This window comes from Silene latifolia, chromosome X (assembly GCF_048544455.1).
Source record: "Silene latifolia isolate original U9 population chromosome X, ASM4854445v1, whole genome shotgun sequence".
Lineage (NCBI taxonomy): Eukaryota > Viridiplantae > Streptophyta > Magnoliopsida > Caryophyllales > Caryophyllaceae > Silene > Silene latifolia.
This window is the reverse complement of record NC_133537.1, coordinates 82,515,678-82,523,010: the sequence shown is the minus strand read 5'-3', so window position 1 is coordinate 82,523,010 and position 7,333 is coordinate 82,515,678.

Here is a 7,333-nt window from a genome sequence, read left to right as displayed (position 1 = left end):
CAGCTATAACTTTAACAATACCCTTACCTCATAACTCAACGTTATATTAGCTCAGCTATAACATTGACTTCATTAGCCCAATGTTACATTAGCATTAGCTATAACATCGACATGTGACTTAAGTTATAGTAGTTCGGCTATAACATTGAGCCATAACCTCAAAGTTATACAGCTCCATCTATAACTTTATCACGACCTTAGAGTTGTACCAACCCAGCTATAACATTGAGCCATAATCTCAAGGTTATACTAGTTTAGCTATAACTCTAGGCCTTCTAATAAGCCACCACAAGACTAGGGTTTCTATGGGGAACCCTAGCCGCACGCCCAAACACCCAAAACGGAGCATAGACAAGATACGTTATGCAAATTAAACAATAAAACGCATATGTAAACACACAAACACAATCAAACATGATAATAAACGATCAAACACGTTCTAATTTCACAAGTCAATTATTAAATCATGTAAATTACATCAATTGGCATAAATACAATTACAGAAAAACACCTAGTTACCTTTTTAGCAATTAATGAAAACCTCCATAAAGAATACGACCAACAAAGCCTTGTATCCAACAAGTGTCGACATCCCAAAGTCGACATTAAAGATGCACGAATACAAAACCTACACGCTCGAAATTGTGCTATACAAATCCTCTTGCATAAACGCCAAAGGAAAGACTTCTTCTTCTTTACCCATTAAAATAAGAGACCCAAAACGTAGGTATAAAGGTCCATACAAATAATCCGCATAAAATTATTTGGAGATTAATATGTTGCAGAGGTAAGAGCAAGGATTGTGAAAATATAATTTGTGTATGAATTTGGAAGAAGAAAAGATATTCAACAATGGAGTCAAAGGAAGAAAAGAGAACAAAGGAAAGAAATAGAGGAGAGGGAGGCGCGGTAACTCACGTAAAGAAAAGAGGGAGCAACCTAGTTGCTAGCTTAGGGTTTTCTTTTATAAGGGGATTAATGGGCTTTGAGTCCATTAGCTCATACAATGGATTATCTGATTATAAATCAGGTTGGACCATATTAAAACGTAAAGAGAGCTTATATTAAAAAAAAAAGAAATTATTAAATTAAAAGAGTAAAATCGTGCACGGACATTTTAACCCAATCAAAAGTAGACTAAAACGAGAAATATTAAAATAGAGAACAAAGACGATAAATATAAATATTTCCGAAATACATCCATACACTTCGAAATAATTATTTTAATAAAATACTTCTATAATAAAATATTATTATAAAATACGGGGTGTTACATTTATAAGCCACAAAATGTAAACAATTCACCAACAAAAGTTAGTGTAAAATGATGCCACTACATGAGTGTAAAACACATCATATTAGGCTGCACATGTGAAGTTTTTCAGGTCCATTTCGACTTTCGACATTTGTCCCACAAATGCTTATAATTCTTATATTTAATTATCTTACATAATTAAATATTAATTTGATTATTTAACACTTAAATAATACAATTTAACCACTAATGATCACTCAACTATTAAGTAATTATTAGACCATTTTATCAATATAAAATATGCCAATGAAACCCTTATTATCTAATTTTACAACCTCTTGTAAATTTAAATAGCTAATTACCTCCGCCTCAAAACATATACACAATCTGTATAAAATTAATTAATTAACTATTAATTAATAAATTCTAATAAATATTTATTAATTCATTAACACATAATTAAATAATAAATCCTCTTGGCCCGAATTCGTAACTGTAGATACCTCATTTCTGCACCTCCCGCAAACCACCCAGTGATGATTGGGCCGCATGTTTGATACGCGGAACGATTTGTGAAAGTTCGTAAGATTATCGTCAAGTGATTGCTCAAATATTAAATGTCTACCTCACGGTTGTCATCTACGTACCGATACGGTCGTTTTGGCGATAATTAGAGTACATTCGAGTCCGGTCAAAAACCGTCTCCATTTCCGATAATCGTTAAATCCCGAGTCGAATGCTCGGAATGTTCCGGATATTTCTATTCCATATTTCATAAATTTTATCTTTTGGCAAATAATATCCCGTAATATTCATATAAGATATTAGGATATTCGAATTATTTCCGTCCTACCATAACTCAAACGCGGAAATCTTTCTTCAGCAGGAGGAAACCTCCTGGGAACAGACGCAAGAAAGGCGCTGCGCCTTTCCAAGAGACGCAGTGGGCTCAGCTGCGCCTTCCCGAGCCCTTTCTCGCATGTTTCACGTATCTTTTGCATATCTTTCCGAGATTCACTTCCAAAGAGTCTCCGAAACCCTAGTTCCTTCACGTGATTAGTATAAATAGGAGCCTTCGCTCCTCATATTTCTCACGCGAGTGTCCGCCCTTCTCTTCTCCCTTTGCATTCTAGACTTTGTTCTTACTTATTGGCGCCTACGTGCTTGAACTTTCGACCACGTAAGCTCGGATCTTTCCGGGTACCAGCCTCTCCGTTGCATGACCGACCAATTTGACCACCTACACAATAATCAATCTAATTAATCAATTTGTTTCAATCGTTTTCCTCTTACGAGGGCACTTTCCTTGCATTCGCGTCGAGCATCACTAATCGATATCTTAGTCCTTCTCGTTTCGTCAACACGTAAGTCTGAGGGTGTATAATCCTTATTTATTTATTGTATTTTACTTTTCGTATCATCAATTGTAAGGTTTACGTCGAAAATACCGTTAAGATCGATTTCTAAAACCCTTTGTTAAAACCTGTTTTTGCGGATTTCCAGTAAGTAACCGTCGAGAAAGGACGCAGCAACTGCTGCGCCTCTTCGAAGGAGCGCAGTTTCTGCTGCGCCTCTTCGTGAGGCTGCCGCAGTTCCTGCTTCCTTTCTTCTTCGTTTGTCTACTGTAATTCGTATTCAAATCTTTCTTTTGCTTGCTTCGTCTGTTAATTCTTCATCGCAGTATCATAATAATTCCACATGTATTATAATCATCATCATGTTCATGTTTAATTTGTCATAAATCCGACTTAAATCCCTAATAATCCAATATTTGCGGGTTTTCGTCATTGAATTCAATTCCGGGTTGTAGAGATTCAATTTGTTCATATTGGGTTTCTGGAATTCGTCCTTGATATAGTTTAATCCGTCTTTTTTCGTATTCATCGCATGTTCGTCATTAATCCGTTGCATCTAATGTTAGTTAATTGATTTCAATAGAGGACTCATTAATATTTATCACTAATTAATCGTTCAATCATGTAATTAATCCGTTTGCATCCGTCTTGTTCATGTTTACTGTTTTTATGACCTATTCATATGATAAATAACATGTTAATCACTTCCATCCGAGTACATAATTGAATCCATCATTAAATTCACCAATCGACATTAACGGCTTGCAAATACGGCTACACGGGCCGAGCCAAGGAAGACGCAGCGTCACGCGCTATTCAAAAGACGCATGACTCTGCTGCGTGTTCTGGCCGAGTTCTCGTCCCCGAACTCCGTTTCTCGCTCGACATAGTTTATTTAGCGTAAGTATAACTAACTATTAACCGTAATATCACGCTAATTCCTGTTCGTTAGTTTATTTAATTCTTTCTTCCTTTCTTTTATTCCTTTTTCTCAAATTATCCGTTTTAAAGGTATTTTCGACATAAATCGCCTAATCCCATGTAATTAATGTAATTTTCTTTATTGTAATTCATAATTATTGTATTTCTTTTATTGTTTGTATGTTTTCACATGTAAATGAGCATTAAATCCTACTTCGACCCAATTGTATGCTAATTAACTGTCAACCGACTTAGTCTAATTCTCACATGTTAGGATTAAAACTTGGATGTTGCATTGCATGCATATAGCCGACGATATATCAAGTACGAATAACTTCCCTAATCATTAGTAGAGGCCGCTATCGAGGCGGGCGGGATTAGGTGTTCGATCAAAAGAGCTTCCTAATACGTACCCTCACCCCTTACTCCAGATCTCCGTGAGCACCCGTGTTCATTGGCATCCACGAGAGTCATTCTAGACATAGAATGCTAAGGGTAACGATTGCTTAGTGTTCATGTCTCTACTTTGTGTCTTGACATGACACGAGGTATTCGAACGGTTCCAATTTCCCATAAAAATTGGTGGCGACTCCATACAAAATGCAAACGCTTGTTTCGTTTCTCACCAAGCGCCCCCGTGGGCGGCCCGCTGTCCACAGTTTGGCGACTCCGCTGGGGATAATACACACACGTGTAGCCAAGGGTGAAACTTGAACAAGGTTAGGGAATAGTTTTTACAAGACAATTGTCGGTTTTCATAACTCGGTCTTCCTAGACCGTTTTATTCGGCCTTCCTAGGCCCAACCCAACCCATTCGACCAATCGTCCCGTCTAAACGGTCCTAATTCTTATTTGGGCCTAAGGATGGATAGCGATTGACGTCATCCATACCATGATGCTTACTCTTGTTTGTATCAAGGGCCTTCACTACTTGAGGAAATGGACTAGGAATCGACCTTACTCTTGTTTGGCACGAGCCTCTCCACAGACTTCGGGTTTGATGGTTCGGTATGGCAACCCACCCTTTAAACCAAAACCCTTTTAAATGCACTCAGCATCCCGTTATAATGCTTGTATAAATGTGTAAACCTTATGTGATCACCATTTCTAAACAAAACCATGACAAAATTTTCAAAAATCAAAACCCTCTTTCAAACGAGAATTTCGAAATAGGGCTTCCAATTAGCGCAAAATCCGGTCAAAACTCTGTCCGTTTGTCGAGTCAAAATTCGGGCCTCAAGCCCATTTCAAAACCTCACTTCGAGTCCACTCCTACAACTACACTACAGTTGATTAGGACACACATTTTCAAAGACCTTGTCTTTCTTCAAAACTCACTCAACACAAGTGGCACACACCCACTTCACGAGTCAAAACTTTTCCTCTTTTAGCAAGTGTGATAGAATGGTCGATCGTGTTTTGATTCGTCGCCGATCTCTTATCCAGTTTCCAAGATGCCCGGATCAAGTGATGAAACGAATCTCCACCACCTTCAAGACGGTAATGATCGAATCCTCGCCGCGCTAGCCCAAATGCAAATTACCCAAGAACAAACATATGACCGCCTTGAGCTTATCGAAGGCCGTATCTTCTCCGTTGAGGGAAGGTTGCCTCCTCATGAAAGTGAAGTACTACGTAATTCCGATGATGAATCTAGGGATGAGAATCCTTTCGTGGGAATGACTGCAGCTGAGAAAAGAGTCCAATACCTAGAGGAGCAATTGATGTACCATAAGGGTGATGACATTTATAGGGAAAACAATCGCAAGTATGAAGCCGTCAATTCCAAATTGCCAACTAACTTTAACATGACGGATATCCCTAAGTTCAAAGGACATGAGAACCCTTTGAACCACATCCGTGCCTTCAAGGATTACATGTCTATCAAAGGCATCAAACCCGAGATGTTCTTAAGGATCTTTCCTTCATCTCTTGACACCATCCCGAAGCAATGGTTCTACACTTTAGATCACAAGAAAGTCGCTACCTGGGAAGACGCCGCAATCGAGTTCTCTAAGCAATACGCGGATAATGCCGAGATCCAAGTCAACATGCGCACTCTAGAGGTTCTTACCCAAAATGACAAAGACGGATTCACCGACTTCCTAAGTAGGTGGAGGAAGACTAGCACTCAACTAGTTGAACGCCCGGATGAGGCTACTCTTGTGGAAAAGTTTGTGGATAATCTCAAACCCATCTATGCCAATCATTTGAGATATCAAAACATCAAGACTTTCAAGGACTTGACCGTGTTAGGAACAAGGATCGAAGACGACATCCATAAAGGACTCTTGTCCAAAACGGTAGGTCGAGGATATCAAGGGTCCACAAGTCGTTCATACGGCTCTACTAGCAAGACCGACGAAGTTAACCTTCTCGAGCCATCTAAGAAAACTACTCCACCAAGAAACTTCACAAACCTTGGGGATACTTACTCCAACGCTCTAAAAAGGTTAATGAAGCAAGGTAAACTCCAACCCATTGGACCTACTCCCGAACCCGAAAGGAAGTCCAAGTTCTGGGATGAAAATTCCCTCTTTGTGAATACCATAGGGGCAAAGGGCACGACACGTAAAAAATGCTTCAAGTTGAAACACGTGCTTCAAGATATGATTGAAGATGGTCGACTCCCAATACCACCAGGAGGTAAACCCAACAACACTCAGAATCCTCTTGGAGTTCTAGTGATTACAAGTGATGAATCTACCTTAGATTGCTCACACCTCATTTCTCCCACTGAAAATGAAATTCACGCGATTGAGAAAGAGGGACTCTACTCTACTATCTCCCCTACCATTTCTGACTTCATCACGTGGGCAAGGAATGTAGATAGACAAGTGTGGGAACTAGAAAGCATGGTAACGACCTTGCGCAATCCCAACGCAATACTTAAGGAACATGTACCATTGATCTTCTCTCAAAATGCCACTATGCAAGAAGTAGTCACCGTGGTTGACAAACTAGTCGATCAAATCATACGACTATAAAGTGATATCATGAGAATGAGGGAACTAGCTGCAGTCAATGGGGTTTGGGCCGATGATGATGAGTACGAATACCTCATTGAGAACTCCCTAGTCAAAGAAATAGTCCAAAATGCTGAAGACCAAGATGTGGACCACCTAACTCGTTCGGGTCGCCCATATCAAAACGCTACTCCAAACGGTCCAACCAACGTCATCACACCAAATAACAGCGAAGATGACCCCACTGATCATTTGCTCAAGCAATTACAGAAAACAAAGGCTGATCTTTCAGTCTGGCAACTAGTAGCAAGCTCATTCCCACATCGCCAAGCTTTACTGCAAGCTTTGGCCAAGCTAAATGTAGCACATAACTCCACTCCCGAAGATGTAGTCAACTTGGTCTTCCAAGAATCACCTAAGCTAAGTAATCCTATTACTTTCTCAGACGAAGATTTGCCACCTTTTGGCGCTAGTCACAACCTTGCTCTATACATCACTGTCATTTGTCTAAAGAAGAATGTGCCAATGACCTTGGTAGATGATGGCTCCGCAGTCAACGTCATACCCCTCAAAACGGCATACAAGCTAGGCATGAAAGAGTCGGATTGGACTCCCACTAATCAAGGTGTGCGTGCATATGATGGCACACGACGAAAAGTGGTAGGACTCGCTAACCTAACCATAGCCACGGGACCAATCGAACGAAAGGTTAACTTCCAAATAGTGGACATCGAAGCTTCATTCAACATACTTCTGGGAAGGCCTTGGATTCACGCTTCCAAAGCGGTAACATCCACCCTTCATCAAAAGATCAAGATCCCACTAAATGGCAAAGT